Here is a 16594-nt window from a genome sequence, read left to right as displayed (position 1 = left end):
AACGTACTAAGACGTGAAGGAGAACCATCATCTTTGTTGTTAGCGCTCACTACATTTCATGAAATGATGAGTTAAATGAATTTAACCCATCACAGTAGTGAGCACTGAGGCAGGGGGCACCTCATGGCTTTCGATGCCTTGCGTGAGAGCACTTCAGCCGTGAAGGTTCCAAGGTATCGGGTGCTGTTCTTCACCACAACCTTTCCTCCCTCCAGTGCTTATACCAATGCTGTTAGAGAACATAAAAGCATATTAGTGATGTGACAAGCGTATGATAAAGTAGAAACAGAACAAAAAAATAGAAGCGCACCAATAGACCACAGTCCTCTGCCAAGGTTGAACAGTTCACAAAAAGTGAGAAAGAAATGATCGCGTGCAATATTTGCGTCGGCTTGTCAGACTGAAGCGGTGGTTTGTGCAATCAAACATGTGCTCTTACAAGAACGAGGCAGTAGATGTCATAGAATGGCATTGATTGTGAACGAAAACAAAAAACACAAAAGTCACACTTACAGCCAGATAACACTTGATGTGTGTTCAACACATCCTGGAGCTGGTCGCCAGCCCTTCGCAGGCACGTACAGACAGCCAACCATTCACACTCACATTCACATATGTGGCCGATTTAGAGTCTTCCATTAAACTAACCTTTTTTTGAACGTGGGAGAAAGCTGAGTAAAAACCACACAACTACGAGAAGAATATGCAACCTCCACACAGGAAGTTCACAGCCAAGATTAAACCTTAGGCAGATGTGCTAACCGCTATTCCATCGTGCTGCCTCAACATAAACTTAATTACACTCATCAAAACGTCCTTTATGGAAGTTGGCGTTGTGTGCTTTATGTAATGGAGAATGATGTACTGTATGATATTAGGATTTGATGGACAGGACTCTTCCATTTGCCTTCAGGCCCAGGGAGAATACGTCCATCATGACTTAAAAGGGCAATAAGAGAAAAAGCAATTCCTCTATCAGCAGTTTTACCCGCCTTAGCACCAGAATTCTTGCCCAGCACATGTACTGTATCATCCTTCTGCAAAAGTTTCATGGAAATCAGTTGCATGGTTACTACAGAATCCTGCTAAATAATCAAAATAATATTATATTATAGTATTTATAAAACATTTTTCATACAGTGAAATGCACCTCAAAGTGCTTTACATGGTTAAAATCAATCCCCTTCCACCCCTTATCCACCCCCCCCTCTCCCCCCCCCCACACACACACGCACACACACATGCAGGTTAAAAATAATAATGTAATGACCGATGGCTGGGCACAGAGAATCCAAGTATGCGTTGTGCAACACACAAAATATACACTGTACAGCAGAGCGGCAGTTTCACCGTGAGGGACTATTGTCAACATCATAATTGACAACAACAAAATAAAATAAAATAAATCACCGTTCTTGTACAGAATAGTTGTTTGTTACTTCCACCTATAAGACGATGTTACAGATTGCATTATGTGACAACTATTCAACCAATATTTAAGCTTTTTCGCCAGTGGATCAAAGGGGGAAAAAAACATCTTATTTAACAGCACTTTTTTTTTTTCAACATTTCCCTTAATTTTGTCAACAAATATTAATAATAAAAGTGAGACATATGCTAGTGTATCTGGTTTTGGCGTGAGAAACAATTTTGTCCTGGAGGCTTGCTTGGCCAAATAAAAATGTGCATTTGAAATTGAAGCAGAAATCAGAGCAAGGATGTAACTGTAGAATGTCAAAAATTATTATATGTGACCTTCATCATTCAAGTCTGTCAGTCACTATATCATTTTTAAGAAGTTTAGTGGAATTTCTCCCATATCAGAAACCTGGCTCATCATCTATTTTGTTTGAAAGTAATGTAATATATTGAATGTATTTCTGTTGATATATTTTTAAAATCATTTGCCAAAAATCCTTATTCCAAAAAGTCATGTATATGAGTAAGCAATAAATGGTATACATGATGTCATGGTATTGAGTTCCTGAAAAAAGTAATACGGTTTTATTTGTCAATTGATACATTTTGACATATGCAAATGTTAATTAATATCCACATTTTAAATTGTATAATAATAGTAATCTGATTTGACCAAATCTATCACTGTTAATTTGAGTGTGAATTCATCTTAATTGAGGACACAATCGAACATAGATTCCTTCTGTGCTCAACTTTAAATTGTTCGTATGTTTTAGTTCAGCAAAATCAGAAAAAAAAGAATTCGACTTTATTTACACAATGACAATCAAGCTAAATTTATAAAACATCATTTCTCAATCACTCTTGGTAATTGAAGACGCCTTTTCACTTGCTTTTCTCCTCTTGTGTATAAACTGGAACGGAACGAACACTAAAGCACTTAGTCCCGATTTAAAAAAACAAAAAACAAAATCAGCAAATCCAACATGATCAAAAATACAAAAAAAAAATGGTATTAAAACAATACCTGAACATTTTATGTCCCAAATAGTGAGCATGGTCACTGTTGTCATCCACTTCTTTACCAGGAAAAACAACAACAACACAGGGAGGTACCGCTGTTGCGATTCGGGGGCGTGTCCACTAGAAAGAGGCCTCCGGTGCCTTCACAAACAGTCGGAAATATGATACTTCTGCGATGACTATATATGTATATATAAAATGTCGGAGGCTCACTATATAGAAGAATATAGTTATGAAAGCGACTAACTACAGTAAGATTTTAAGTTTACTGTATAATTTAAAAAAATGGGAAAGTATTGCGAATGAAATTAGAATTTTAAACACACAGAGTATGATCCAAGTTATTCATGAATACATGAATATATCCAGCGCATGTGACGGAATTGTTCCTAAAAAGGCTTTTGTAACAACGGATCGTTATAATGGATGGAACATTGAGTGCGTATGACATGAGCCTGAAGGCATCACGGTCAATTGCCCCACCCCCACGTTCCCTGGCTGCACAAACATGCCCCCCCCCCCCCCCCCCCCCCCCTCTCCGAGGGCTCCATAAGCCTGTGGTAGGGCTCGAAGGAGGAGGGGGTGACGAGGACAGAGGAAACCAGTTGATGTGCCCTGGAAGTCATTCTTTCACCCCCTCGACAACACTGTCGCATGACGCACACACGCTGAGAAACGACACCAATTAGACAGAAAACAGTCAAACGTGTTAAACCATTTCAAGTAACAAGACAAATTGATTCATATCTTTGTATATCTGCATGCATGTGTGGTAAACGTTCAATAATCCCGGATTTGTCGGTGTAATCCACACAAATGGCAACACAAACCTTCAGCGGTTTGGCTCATGCACTTTGAATTTATTGAATCTTATTTCTTTTGTTTGTTTGTATTCATTTATTGTTATGTTTATGAAGGTGACGAATACGAAAACACATCATCGTTTAAGACACGATGTAAAGACAATGTGCAGATGAATGATTTAAAATGGGGGTTTCAATTCTAGTTAGACTCGAGTCTCCAAATGCTGTCGCAACAGCTTTTTTTTTTACACATTTTAATTGATTTGAAATGATGAAACAAACATGTATAAAAGGGCACTGCCGTACTATAATGCACAGCATGCAAATTTAGCTTGCGTTTATTGTACACAAAAGTTTGACAGATGATAATTAAAATGTAAATATAAAAGGAAAGTGGATAAACTTTATTGCCCATTAAAAAGCATGCATATGCAAATGTTGTGACCTGTTTTCTTTTTGTCTGACACACACAAAGATAATTTCTTTTTATAATTTGAGATACTGTACATGCATTTCATTGGACGGTGACAATTGTAATGGTTTAAAGGAGCGTATTAATTAACATAATTTCATAATAATTCCGTGTGGATTGGCTACATTGTTAAATCATACAAAAAAACCGCTTTTCAAATAATTGCAACGTATTATTTTTGCGTTGAGTGTTAAAGATGCCGTAATATTCTAAACGTCTTGTTTCAGACATCATACGGAGACAATGTGCAGGCGTTTTAAGTGAACACAGCCTGGCTGTTGGCCGGTGTTAAAAATGCAACACACAGTATAATCTGTACCGGAGTGAAAAAAAAAAAAAAAGTTTGTGAAAGTGGCCTGACGTCACACTCCCACAATGCTTACCGCCCCTCAACTCGGCTGCAGCCCGAGGAGAGCCGTGCACACTCACTTCCAGGCCCCGAATATCTACATTATTGGGAGGGGGAAATCCTATCAAACCATTTTGACAAAGCAAGCAAAGAAGACTTCGAAGGGAGGTGCGTGTTGTTGGTGGCGTGGGTTTCCCCCACGGTGGGCGATCTGCTCGGGATGGACGCTTACCGGGGCTCCAAGTGAAAGTTGACAAATGCGGCGCTGGAAACTTTTTGGTGGGTAAACTGCTTCTTCTTCTTCTTCTTCTTCTTCTGTTTTTCTTCTTCTCCCTTCTCCCCCTCCTTCGCATATTGTGTTTGCACGTTGTTGTGCGTGTTCGTGTTGGAGCCAACTTTTACGCAACTTTTTGACGCCGTCCGGCTGACGTGCACTTCGACTTGTTATGGATGTGTTGTTATTTCTGAATAAGCGCCATTGGGCTTTGCGTCATTTGTGGCGTATTTCAATGTGTGTGTTTGTGTGTTTGTGTGTGTGTGTGTGTGTGTGTGTGGCTACAGACGTTTAACACCGCGACAAATATATCGCTAAAAAGTGATCGAGACAGTTTTGGGCACGTTATTAGGGCCCTTTTATTTTTGTTGTTTTTATGTCAAGTTGTTGAGTTTGAGGCCATTTTGGGAATTTAAAGACCCTCGAGATTGTGGGAGCGTGTAAGAAGTGTGTTGAAAGTGGATTTTAATTGAGGCTCGTCGGTGCCAGGGGATTAACCGTTGGTTTTATTTAATGGTGATGGTGCGTTCACTTGTCACGTTGCTCATTAAGCGTGGAGATGTGTGTACCACACGTATATAACTGTCCTCCTCGTGGCTTGTGTCATGTTTGCGGCTCCTCGTTTGTTTTTGTTCCTTTGGCCTGCGCGTGCACGCGCGCGTGCGTGACGGTGTTTTTTTTTTTTTTTTTTTTCCTCCCCCTTGGAAGTAGAACAAGTGGAGGATGTCTAATACGGTGAAGTGGTTGCTATGTTATTGTATTACAGGATTATTGTATCTGTGTTTATTTTGTGGTTGAAGTTTGCAGTGGAATTCGATTTGCTGATATTTTGCAAATTACTTTATGTTTACCTAGATTATAATGGAGAATAATGTGGCAAATATTGAATCCCACAAAGTCAAATATTGTTATGTTACTCGGGATTATAAGAACAATGACAATACAAGTGTAACCACTATGGTTGAACACAATCTCTTTTGGTGAAGTGGCCCACCTCTAATTTGTTCAGATTTGCAATCAATTTTTCTCATACAAAGTTGTATGTTCCAGGGTTAAACTCGTGCCATCATAAAACATTTATTAACTGTACAAGTAACATTTTAAGATCCACATCCTGTATCTATACAGTGTATTTCACTATGGTGAATCTCGTCTTATTCGCAGTTCACTACTTACATGTTCCCCTATTTGTCTTTTTTTTTGTTTCTGTGGAACTCAGCTCTGCAGTGAAAAACTGTCCTACTGTATTCATTTTTTTGTGCTTGTTCTGAAACGCCTTAACGGTCCTGGATAATAAGAAAGTGGTAAATGATGTCAAGGAAGTATGTAGACGTGATCGACTGTTAAGATCTTTGTAAGTCGTGTAAGAGCTAAGTTTAGCCTGGGTTGTTAGTGGGCGTTACAGTGAGTCTTGTGTCAAGTGATATTTCTCAAGGCTGCAAAAGCAACATACATGCACACCTCCAGTGTATTTTTTTTCAAAATGAAATACAATAATCTGTAAGATATTTATTTTGAAAGGTAAGGGCAAAATAAGTTTAAAATGACATTAAATTGTTTTGGGACAGCTGCTTCTTGTATTTTTATGGTTTAATTTATTAATGTAGGCTATTCTAAACATTTCTAGGTGGAGGGCATCAATTATTTGCATTCGTTTTTCACTATTCGCAGTAGGGCTTAGTCCTTTCCTCCGTGAATAGTGAGGGTTTACTGTATTGCAAATGCAGTCATAGATGGGCATCATATGCATGCATGTACTGTATGTGCACACACTTGCTTCGGGCCGTCAACAGAATGTGCAATTTGTAGTTATTTCAATAATGGTGCCCAATCTCCAAGCTAATCAAGACAGCCATCCAATCTGCAAGCAATTTAAAGAGAGCTGCAGGACTTCATAAAGTTATCGGTCGACGGCATCTGAGGGGAAAAATACAATGCTGAAGTAGAAGTGAACTTTTAAAATATGAGGTCACAAGTCATACAGCACATTTTTGTTCATTGGTCAAATGTACCTGTTAGACTTCTTTGTTCTAATTGGTAATAAAGGGGATGTTTGTTTCTAGTGAGACCCCAGTTAGTAAATTATAGATCTTATAGTAGGACCAAGTAATGCAATAGTTAGCATTATTGCTTAGCCTTAGTTGATGCCACTCTTGTTGCATTATGATGATAAAGTCAAAAATCACATTATAGAAACGTATCCCGGTTCCTAGGGTTTTGTGAAAAAGGTTGACTTTCTATCCAATTTGATGAATAATGTCTATTATTACAAATTCATATATAATACAGTAAAGCTTCGCTGCTCACTGGAGAATTATGACATTTTCGTGGGCGCCGCCATCCCTCCACGTCCGCTTGACGGCATCGGAATTAGTGTCTTAGTTTACTAGAAGGCAGATTTATTTCACAGAGCACACCTCCCAAGTTAAGAAATACTGATGAAAAGGACATGTGGTTCGGAAGAAAACACGGAAGTCAACCGGACGTGCGTCACACCAAAGAATATACGCGTGCAAAACATTTATCAGCCCTTTAGAATTAAGAGAATTATGTCAAGCCACCGCCACACTACTTTCATTCGAAAACGAAGATTATTAATTCATTATTATACATTTTCGCCTCTCACCAAGAATCATTGCGGCCTCGCAGGAGCCGCCATATTGATATCTGTAAATGGTCGGGTGTGTTGCAGGACTTGCTTGGAGTTTCCGAACGCACCCTATGTCATATCTGTCGCTACGGCCGTTCGATTTTTTTCTTGTACCGCTACTTCAGCGAACACATCTCCCAAGTTACAAAATGTCAAAGGAAAGGGAAAGTTACTCTGTTGTGCCACTTTTCCATACAGAATGTGTGTGAAATTAAGAAATTGTAATTGGAAAAAAAAAATCCTCTGTGCATGTGCTTCTCCTAGTCCTTTTTGGCCCCAGAGATGTTGAGGAAAGTGCCAGGTGGGTGTGACCGTGGTCGTCGGCGTGGCATTTTTTTCTTTTTCAATTGAGATTTCGAGGCACAAATACTTGTATCTGTTGAATTCTGCAACAAGTGAACGCACAGGTAGAGTATGTGTTGTGACCCGGGACAAGAATCTGAACAATTCTACGATCACGTCAACTATTTGTCAACAAGTGCGAACCTCTGTTGGCTTTTGGGGAAAATATCTAAACATCTAACATCTGATTTCATGTAGTAAATTGCCTCATGTTGCTGGCCTGCCCCATGTGGCCTGACGCGGAATGTAGCAAGCTCGTCGAGGCGGGCATTTTTGATATCTCACCCGTGTTTATGGTTGGTGCGTCAAAGATGTGTTAATGCGTGTCCGTGCGTGCGTTTGTCTTTGTGTGTAAGCTGGAGCTGGGCTTTGAGCTGGAGGGAGGTCTTCGTCTTTGAAAAATCCCCCTCATTTCTTTGCTCTCAGTGTGGGCAGCGGCGGCGCTGCTGGTGGAAGAGGCAACAGCAGGCTGATTTCCATGAGAAAAGAGCGTCCCTTGGGTTAATGGAAAGGACAGCCCTCTGCGGGGACAAATGGCAGTTAATAACCAGGGAAGAATCGGAAAAGCTGCAATCCCTTTTCTTTGTACTGCTTCACCTTCTGCGAGTCGGGATGGGCCAGGGAAGAAGAAGGGGTAAGGGGGTGGGTGGGATGGGGGGAGCGTAGCAGAGGAGGTGGTCGAGGGGAGAAAGGACAACGGGTTCATGTGAGAATGGATGTTTTGGCTTCTTTTCTTCATTGAAGGGCTGCAAGAGGATTGTTGTGTTTGTTGTTTTCTCACGAATGCGGCCCACACGGGAAGTTTAGGAAGAAGTGAAATGGTATACGCTGCACTGCAGAAGCAGCAAATGCACCGCACCAGGAGTTTGTGTACTTGTGTTGTGAACATACTTGCTTTGAGTGTTTACATGTGTGCTTTCTGTGTCATGGGACAGTCAGGAACTGTAAGATATGTAAGAGCTCCACCAAAGAGGTTACGTTTGTGGCTGCTTGTTTATTCATTAGCAGTATCGCACTAAAGCCACATTGCTTATTTCTGCTGAACTACTGTATGTGCATTGCTAGGGCCTGAGGCGGGTATCTATGCCATTGTACAATTTGTTGCTGATCCAAATCAGGATTGTTCAGCTTTGGCAGAGACATTGGGTTAACTCTGTTTCACTTGTTTCACTCTTTTTAATGCATATTGCGTTTTTTTTTATATCTATGTACAGCACTTTCTTTCAGCCGCACTGCTCTATAAATAGTTGAGTTGAGATGAAATCTGCCACATATTTACATTTCCTCCCAGTATGAGTGATTTTTGAAATGAGTACATAGGTTTGAAAATGTGCTTTTTCTAAATATGTACAGCCAGGTAATTTAAGGTCTTGCAAACAATTTTTAACTTTGGAAATGACGTCATTGCATTACATTGGAGTTGGATGTATTTTGCTCAGCTCCAATCTGTCATCTGTAAGATACTGTATGTTGATGGTGTCAAACAATAGGCCCCGCCAGGTCGTGGCGGGGATGTTATGACACTGTTCTGCTTCAGCGCTCTATACAAATCTGAGGGATAAAAACGCGACAAGGCGGAAAAGCGGAAAAGCTCATCCAAATGGTGATAATGCAATTGATAATGCGATAATGTTGCTAATCACCTCATTTTACCTTCATCACTTCCCACCAGGTGAAAAAAAAAACATGCTATTTCTCCCTACAAAGTTGAGATTTAACTGCTTGCTTTAAAAGTGTTTAAAGATAAGCTCGTAAAACTCATAGGGCTTTTTTTCTGTATTACAGTCCAACCTCTATAGTTGAGCACAATCATGGTTGTTGGTTGACCTCCTATTTGTTCAGCTTTGGAAACATTTTCCCACAGGAAATAATGGATCAAACTGTCACTATTATAAGCTAAGCAAAGCAAAGCAAATTTATTTATATAGCGCATTTCATACACAAGGTAAGTCAGTGTGCTTTACACGATCAAAACCATTTAAAAACAAAGAAAAAAACCCAGCTTCTAAACATTTAAAACATTTTTTAAAAAGCGTACAGCGCAAGAAATATCATTTAAAAGTGGAAATGCTCTAAAAAGCATGGGTAAAAAGAAGAGTTTTTAACCTGGACTTAAAAACATGCACACTTGGGGGCTGACGTCACTTAACATACAACATTTTTACCTGTACAGATAACATTTTTAAATAAGATTAGAAGATTTTGAATTGTTGTACAATTGTAAAAATACATTAACAACTAAACAAGGTCTTAATGACAAAGACAATACAGGTGTGTCGCGTTGGAGATGCACGCAAGTGGAATTAAAAAAAAAAAACTGTCAAATCTAAAATCAATAAAACACAACCATACATTTTTTAACAAGGGATGACGCGTATGGAAACCCTGGAGAAGTTTTGTGAGACCTGAGGGGCTTATTTTTCACGAAAATTTTGGTTGTATTTGGAATTGCGAGACTGACCTCAGGGGTGTTGAACTTCAAAGGTTACACTAATCTGTTTCACACTGCGGCGCCGGTACAATTTATGCGGCTTGCCCCTTTCGGACAGAATTCACCGGAGCTGGACATTGCGTGTTCGGCCGTCGCAGTTGAACACGATGAGATCATGTGATGGGTTAGAAACATTAGCATGTGACAGCAACGGGTGTTAAACTTCACATCCTCTATAGTTTGTAGTTTTCTTTAAGAAAGCCAACTATTTCATAACTAAAACGCACAAGTCAATAATACACATGCTCACAACCCTTCACAACAGCACAGTTTTTGGGTGCAGCATACTTTCTGCCGGACCCTGCAGTATGCCAGTCAGAAATAGTAAGAGGATGCTAGATGCTTGAAGCACATACTGCCACTTTTCTTTGTGGCTCTGTTTCTAGGAAGAGCCAGGCAGCTGTGGCTTTTCAGAACGTATATCCATCCATCAAGCGGCACCCTTAGTTTACCCCACACTACATACTCCGGATGTTCAGTCAACGCTCAGGCCAATGTGGCTGCCATTGAGGGGTGGGGGCCAAGAAGCCCCCCCCCAGGCTTTCTTCAAGGAAATTGCTTGAAGTATTTGGAAATATGAATATCTCCCTTTCAATATCGCATTATCAGTACAAGTTACAGTATGTTAATCATAGATAATGGTTTGTTTGCTAACAAACAGGACTACAAAAACAAAACAAAACAAACAAAAAAACCTTGATGGTTTTTATCTGTTGGTGGGATAACAAATGGGCATGGGAGCAACCCAGCCATACAACCCATATTGTCTTCGTTTTAGTTGCTATAGCATAAATAGAACAGTTCATCTCAGAAATAAAGCTTGGGGTCCATCTTTTGGAACCAGATAACAGCCAAACAGAATTCAAATTTTTTTTTCCAAAATTTTCGTCCATTTTTCAGTGAATAATGCTTGAATCATGTCACAAAAGTCACACATATGCAGAAGTTGGATGGATCGTTGGTCCTCCCCCCACCCCCTGTTTTTTTTTTTTACCAGTCATTCATGCAGTCAAGATGGAACTGATTTGGAAACATGATCTTGATGACAGTAACTAAATTTCACGCAAGTACAGCGGCACCATCACTTACAAGTGCCCGAACGTTTGAGTCTTTGGAGTTTTCTTGGGGTTTTTCGGTTATAGTGTACATAAGCTGTCACTTTTGTGTTGCCAGCCAAAATTTGAGGTACTAGCAATCTTGTGGGCGAAGGAGAGCTATCTATTTTGCACTGATAATCCAAGTCATCAACATCGTTTCGTCCATTTCCACATCTTTGAAGTCAATCCATCCAGTCCTTCTGTGTTTGGTCCTTCATGCATCCCTCTCTTCCTAGGCTAAGTTTACACCCCCGAGGCCACTTCCGCCAGGCTGTCTGCAGCACGTTTATTAATAGGCCGCCTTCACTAAGTGCAGCACTAATTTAGGCCCTTAACTTTAAAGAGGTTAGGACAGGCTTATACTTTACCTTAAACTCAGACTAATGCGTGTGAATGTAGGAAGAGCTGTTGGTATGAGTCGCTGTATGTTGGGTCGAGAGTGGAAGTGAAAACGACCCAAAATAGGGAGGGATGGCATGAGTGCCATCATTTGGTGGAATTAATCAAATAACTGGCCCTTCATAGATCCCGTCAAAGCTGTTTTTTTTCCCTGTGACACTATTCTGTGTGAAATGTAGAAACACATATAAATGGAGACTAAGCTGTCTTTGATTTTTACACGAAACCCAGCAAAGGTAGGGTAATGCCGCAACTGTGTGTGCTTTTGTACAGTGACACGGCATACCTATTATTGGATGTGTAGCGAGATCAATGCTCCAGCTTTAGAAAGAAACCAAATTATAATTACAGTGGTACCTCACATTACAGGTTACCCGACTGACAAGGTTTCCAAGATACAAGCCATCGCCGGCCCATTTAAAAATTTGAGCTACAATTACTAGATTATGCTGAGTGTCCAGCATTACACGAAAGTTTTTGGTGTGATTAAAAAATTGAATTGTCAAGTCAAAAACCCTGCAACAATCAATTTGTGTATAAAAGCCTAGAATGTGATTTTTGTCATGATAAATTTAGCAATACCCGAAACATTTCCACACTCGATCTGTACTTTTTGTCCTATTTTTTTATTTTTTTGGCTGCTTTTTTAATCATAGATAATTTGTTGTCAAACAGTCAGTAGCTCCAAGTGCCAAAAAAAAAAAAAAAAAAAAGCACAACAAACTCATTGCCAGAAAGTGTTTTGTCAAGTGAATTGCAAAACGATGCTATCATACCAAAGCATGCACACTGTTGTCTTGGTTACAGTGTATAGGTCTGAACTGGGCCAAAACATGGCCATAAATTGACTTTATTACTCTCACTCAAAGAGGTTAATTGACTTACGCTTTATCGTTACCTCTGCAGGATGTTATGTTTTCTACTCCCTTCTTGATTGTTTGTTACAAGTTACAACAAAGTTTGTTACCAACTAAAAGTAGATTCGGTAATACGTTAAGTGTAGCGCTGGTATGACTAAAGGACAAATGGATAAACTTTTATGATCTGGATTTTTATGACAGGGACATAAATGAAAAAGATGTGTTCAGATTTTAAATGTGTTACTCAGTATTAAAGCCCATTTGTTTCCGCTGATCCAAACTGGGAATGTTCGGCCTTGGTGGAGGGCTGCACATCACCGTCCTGGTCTGTTCCTCATCCAGTGTTGTTGGAAAAAAAAAAAGTTTATTTATCTTTAGTTCGTTAGAATTCTTCATGATTAATCTGCATTCTTACTAATCATGTTATTTATTTAAATCATCAAATAATCAACCAATCATCAATTATACAAAGATTTGTTAAGTTTTATGTTGATAACTGTATACCATATCAACGTTGACTGTTGAATGTTTTATATTGGATAAATCCTTATAAATCATTGGCAAACATGCATACATTGAAGTTAAAAAAAAAAGTTTTACTGACCTGAAACTCCCCCACCCGCACCCCAAAACAAATGCATTATAATTCCTGTTGATGAGCATGAGCATACTTAATGCAGATGAAATTTGTTTTTAATTCCTAAATAAAGAAAATAATGAAAAAAATAATAATAAGTATGGAACTAGATATGTTTGGTGCTAACAAAAACAGAGAATTATGGCTATTGCATATTACTGCTGAGAGATGATGATTGGATTGGATTGGAAGTGACATAAAAATAAAGTAAAAGTTCTCCAAATTACAGTGTACTTTTCATTTCAATGAATGTTTTCAAATTGAATTAATCAGACCCTTACAACAACTGAAAAGTAAAGTTTTAGAGCACTTAACCGTATAAATATATACATTTGTTAGGGTCTAAACCATTAAGAGTTGATATTGTTTCATTAAATTATTGTGAAGTGAATCCTTTCTTGTTGCTGACTATTTGTATCATGGGATAGAGATCCAACAGTTAGTTCTTTAGTTCAAATTAATCACAAACTTTTGGATTTTAAGGCTTGATAATTAAAATATTTTTGTTTAATTTTCAGTAAATTAAACTTGGAATTGTGGCCTAAACACCATTTGAGAATATCCTGTTCTATTTAAGATGAACATTGATTGAGAAAACAATTGACAGAAGAATCGATTGCTCAAGATGATTATTTGATAGATATGAATACTTATAGTTTCATTAGTTCTAATATAATTTTATACGTTTAATGGCCTTTGGAAATCTGATGTTTTTTCCCCCCTTTTATTCCTGATGTTGAATCAGTGAATTGCAAAGCAAATTTCAGCAGATTCTTAGTTTGTTATGCACAACAATAAAATGATTCAACCAAAAGTATAAAAATAAATCATTTTCATCAATCAATCAGTGCTTTTGTTTTGATTACCATATGGTATGGTTTTGACAACAGTTTAAAATGAAATGATTACTATTAAATGTATTAATGCAGTGAATTATTATTACTACATGTATTCATGCAAATGTTTTTCTGGATATAATTACAGTTATTTCATAGCGTTTTGGAAGTTTTCTGAGGGTTCACTCTTTTAGTTGTTTGTAGAATGCGGATGTGCATACTGAGACATACAGTATGTTTAATTGTCTTCTGGGGATTGATTTAGGTAGTATTCTTTCCATAAAATCTTTTTTATTTTATTTTGAACTATGACATAATAGCTAGCGCTAAAAATAACTAGTGAATAGTTTAAAACAAATTAAACAGTAAAGTTAGTTGAATACATCCGCAACAAATCATTATTCATATTCATATCCCAAGTTAATATTTGATGGATTCATTGGAATGCCTTTGAAAGTAAAACAAAACAGTCATGTTTAATTCCACATATTGAAATTGCTTTAAACTGTAACAGCAAAAATGAGACACGCTTTCAAAACCTGAACGCCTTGGGCCGCACTGATAAGATAATACATGATAATGATTTGAAGGGAAACAGAGCAATAGCAAAAATCACAATTTTAATCAATAATAAATTTGCAATTGCACAGGCAAAACATTTTTATTATTGTACTATGATTAGGAAAATGCACTTTTATGAGAAAATATTTAAGTATGAACAAATACAGAATCATTACAACAAAATTAATGTTTCGTTTCACAAGTAATGAAATGCTCATTCTTTTAGGGTTATACATTACTTTTTTTCGTCTCTCCACATGTTTTGGCTGTAGAGTCAAGTTAGTTTTAAAATATAGTATTTTCACCCCGTCAACCCTTGATTTTATAATAATAAGTGGGCTTGTGTTATTTTTCAAAGTGACACTTTAAAATTCTTAATTATCAAACAAGTGTTAAATGAAGTTAACTGCGGTGTGACTGTAACCATTATTTTAATAACTGATTAATCTGTTGATTATGTTTTCTATTAATCGATGAATCGGATAAAAACATTTTTTTAATTTCCATCCCTTTATTCAAAAACATCACATTATCTCAAATTGGCAGTTCAGAAATTCCACAAACATAAATTGATCATGATTCTGTGACTGATTCTGTGCGTAACACGTCAGAAAATACAGAAAAATTTTGATTATTGTTTGGCAAATTAAAAGCAGATGTTTGCAAATGTCTTACTTTTATTAAACACAAAGGTAATCCGTCTGCTTTCAAAGAGTACTACAGAAATCTCACAATATTTACTGTTGAAATGCTGAAATTCCGAGGACTTAGACAATTTTAAGTCAATCAATGGCTCAAAATGATTAATCGATTATAAAAAAACTGTTGTATGTTCTTCCTATTCTTTTTTAACACCCTTTTTTGAGGCTGCTGGAGTTCTTGTGAGGTACGCACGCTCAGGTATAGTGTGATGTCATCTGTGTCAAAGATTTTATGCGACTTTCACTTGGTCAAATTAGATGAGTTTGATGAGAATGTTCCACTGCAGAAAGTTGAGAATACAAAGCAGACCAAGTATTTGGCATTTAAACCGTCCATAGCTTTATTTTAGAAGCGGATTGATTTTTTTTGATACACTTACTTTAATGGTACAATTACATAATAAAATAGGCTTTACACGATCAGTATTTTTGGGGCGGATCACCGATCAGCGAGTTTAAGGAAACGATAACCGATCCTCGATCCGATCGTAAGATGGAGCAATGTGTCTATTTAAATGACTTGTTCTTTTACTGTTTTACTTGTGCAGACTATACTGAGTATCTTTCAAAGTATTCTCTAGCATTTAAACAAAAGGTAAAACCTCTAAGGGGCATTCAAGAATTGGCCACTGACATAAGTTTAAGTTTTCAGTCCGGTCAAACCAACATTAATTACAACATGACATAAATAATTGGTGCTAACTTCCATCCATCCATCCATTTTCTGAGCCGCTTCTCCTCACTAGGGTCGCGGGTGTGCTGGAGCCGATCACACGTATTGTCATCATTTTATTATTCCACCCCCCCTCCCCCACACAATACATTCGCGCGATCCATTGTTGTTGTCGTCGCCATGGTAACAAGTGTATCCGGTCATGTTTGACTTGACAAGATAAAGCCCAGTGATCGTAAAAGACAGGATGCGGTGGTATCGGAATACAATATTGGATTGCAGTAGTCTGACATAGTGGAATCACGAAAGACCACATTTGTCTTGCAGTCTGATCCAGGCATTACGTGTTGTCTGTCCCATACCAGCAACATGTTATTATTATTATAATTTTTTTTTAAATAACTTTATTGGCGGTCAAATATTTACAGTACTATGTCAAAAGACACGAGACCAGGCTAAAAATAAACTACCTTTTGGATTCAAATATACTGTACATGATGGCGACGCGGAGTAAATGTCTTTTGTGGAGCCGATCAACGACATAATTGATCGGATCGGCGAATTATGACATTATAACCGATCAGCCAATCAGCATAAAATGCTAATTATCGTCTGATACCGATCGAGCCGATCAGATCTAATATAAGATTAATGGGAGGATGCCAGTTAGGACAGATCTAGGGCTACCAACATGCCTTTTGACTTTTTTTTCAGTGTGAGCATCATACTTTAAATGTTTATCCGTAATAGTTTTGCTTAGTTTCTGCTAAGTAGGTTATAGATAGAAATATGCAGCTTCATCAAATTTGACGTGAGGAACCAATACCTAAAGATAAATGAAAATCAGTGTTTGGAGGCTTGGTGAGTGATTGACGTTGGAGCTCATTTATGATTCAAACATCTGGACTTTGATGTTCTTGTTAACTTTAATGTATTATTCAGCACACAGTTATGTAGATGCATGCTGCTGTTGCGGAGATGCTGAGTGCTGATTCAGTCAAGTTTGT

At 38.0% G+C, this 16594-nt stretch overlaps 1 protein-coding gene across 1 annotated transcript in view; it reads left to right on the top strand.

Annotated features, from left to right (window-relative positions):
• The first annotated feature begins 4127 nt into the window (after positions 1-4127).
• plagl2 (pleiomorphic adenoma gene-like 2) overlaps positions 4128-16594 on the top strand; it is a 71798-nt gene continuing 59331 nt past the window's right edge. Inside the window, exon 1 of the mRNA XM_061696651.1 lies at positions 4128-4345. The gene's annotated coding sequence lies outside the window, so the exon portion shown is untranslated. The remainder of the gene's footprint in view (positions 4346-16594) is intronic.

The sequence above is a fragment of the Phycodurus eques genome, chromosome 1, assembly GCF_024500275.1.
Source record: "Phycodurus eques isolate BA_2022a chromosome 1, UOR_Pequ_1.1, whole genome shotgun sequence".
NCBI classification, from domain to species: domain Eukaryota; kingdom Metazoa; phylum Chordata; class Actinopteri; order Syngnathiformes; family Syngnathidae; genus Phycodurus; species Phycodurus eques.
The sequence above is the reverse complement of the archived record's forward strand: the minus strand, read 5'-3'. Positions and strand labels throughout refer to the sequence as shown.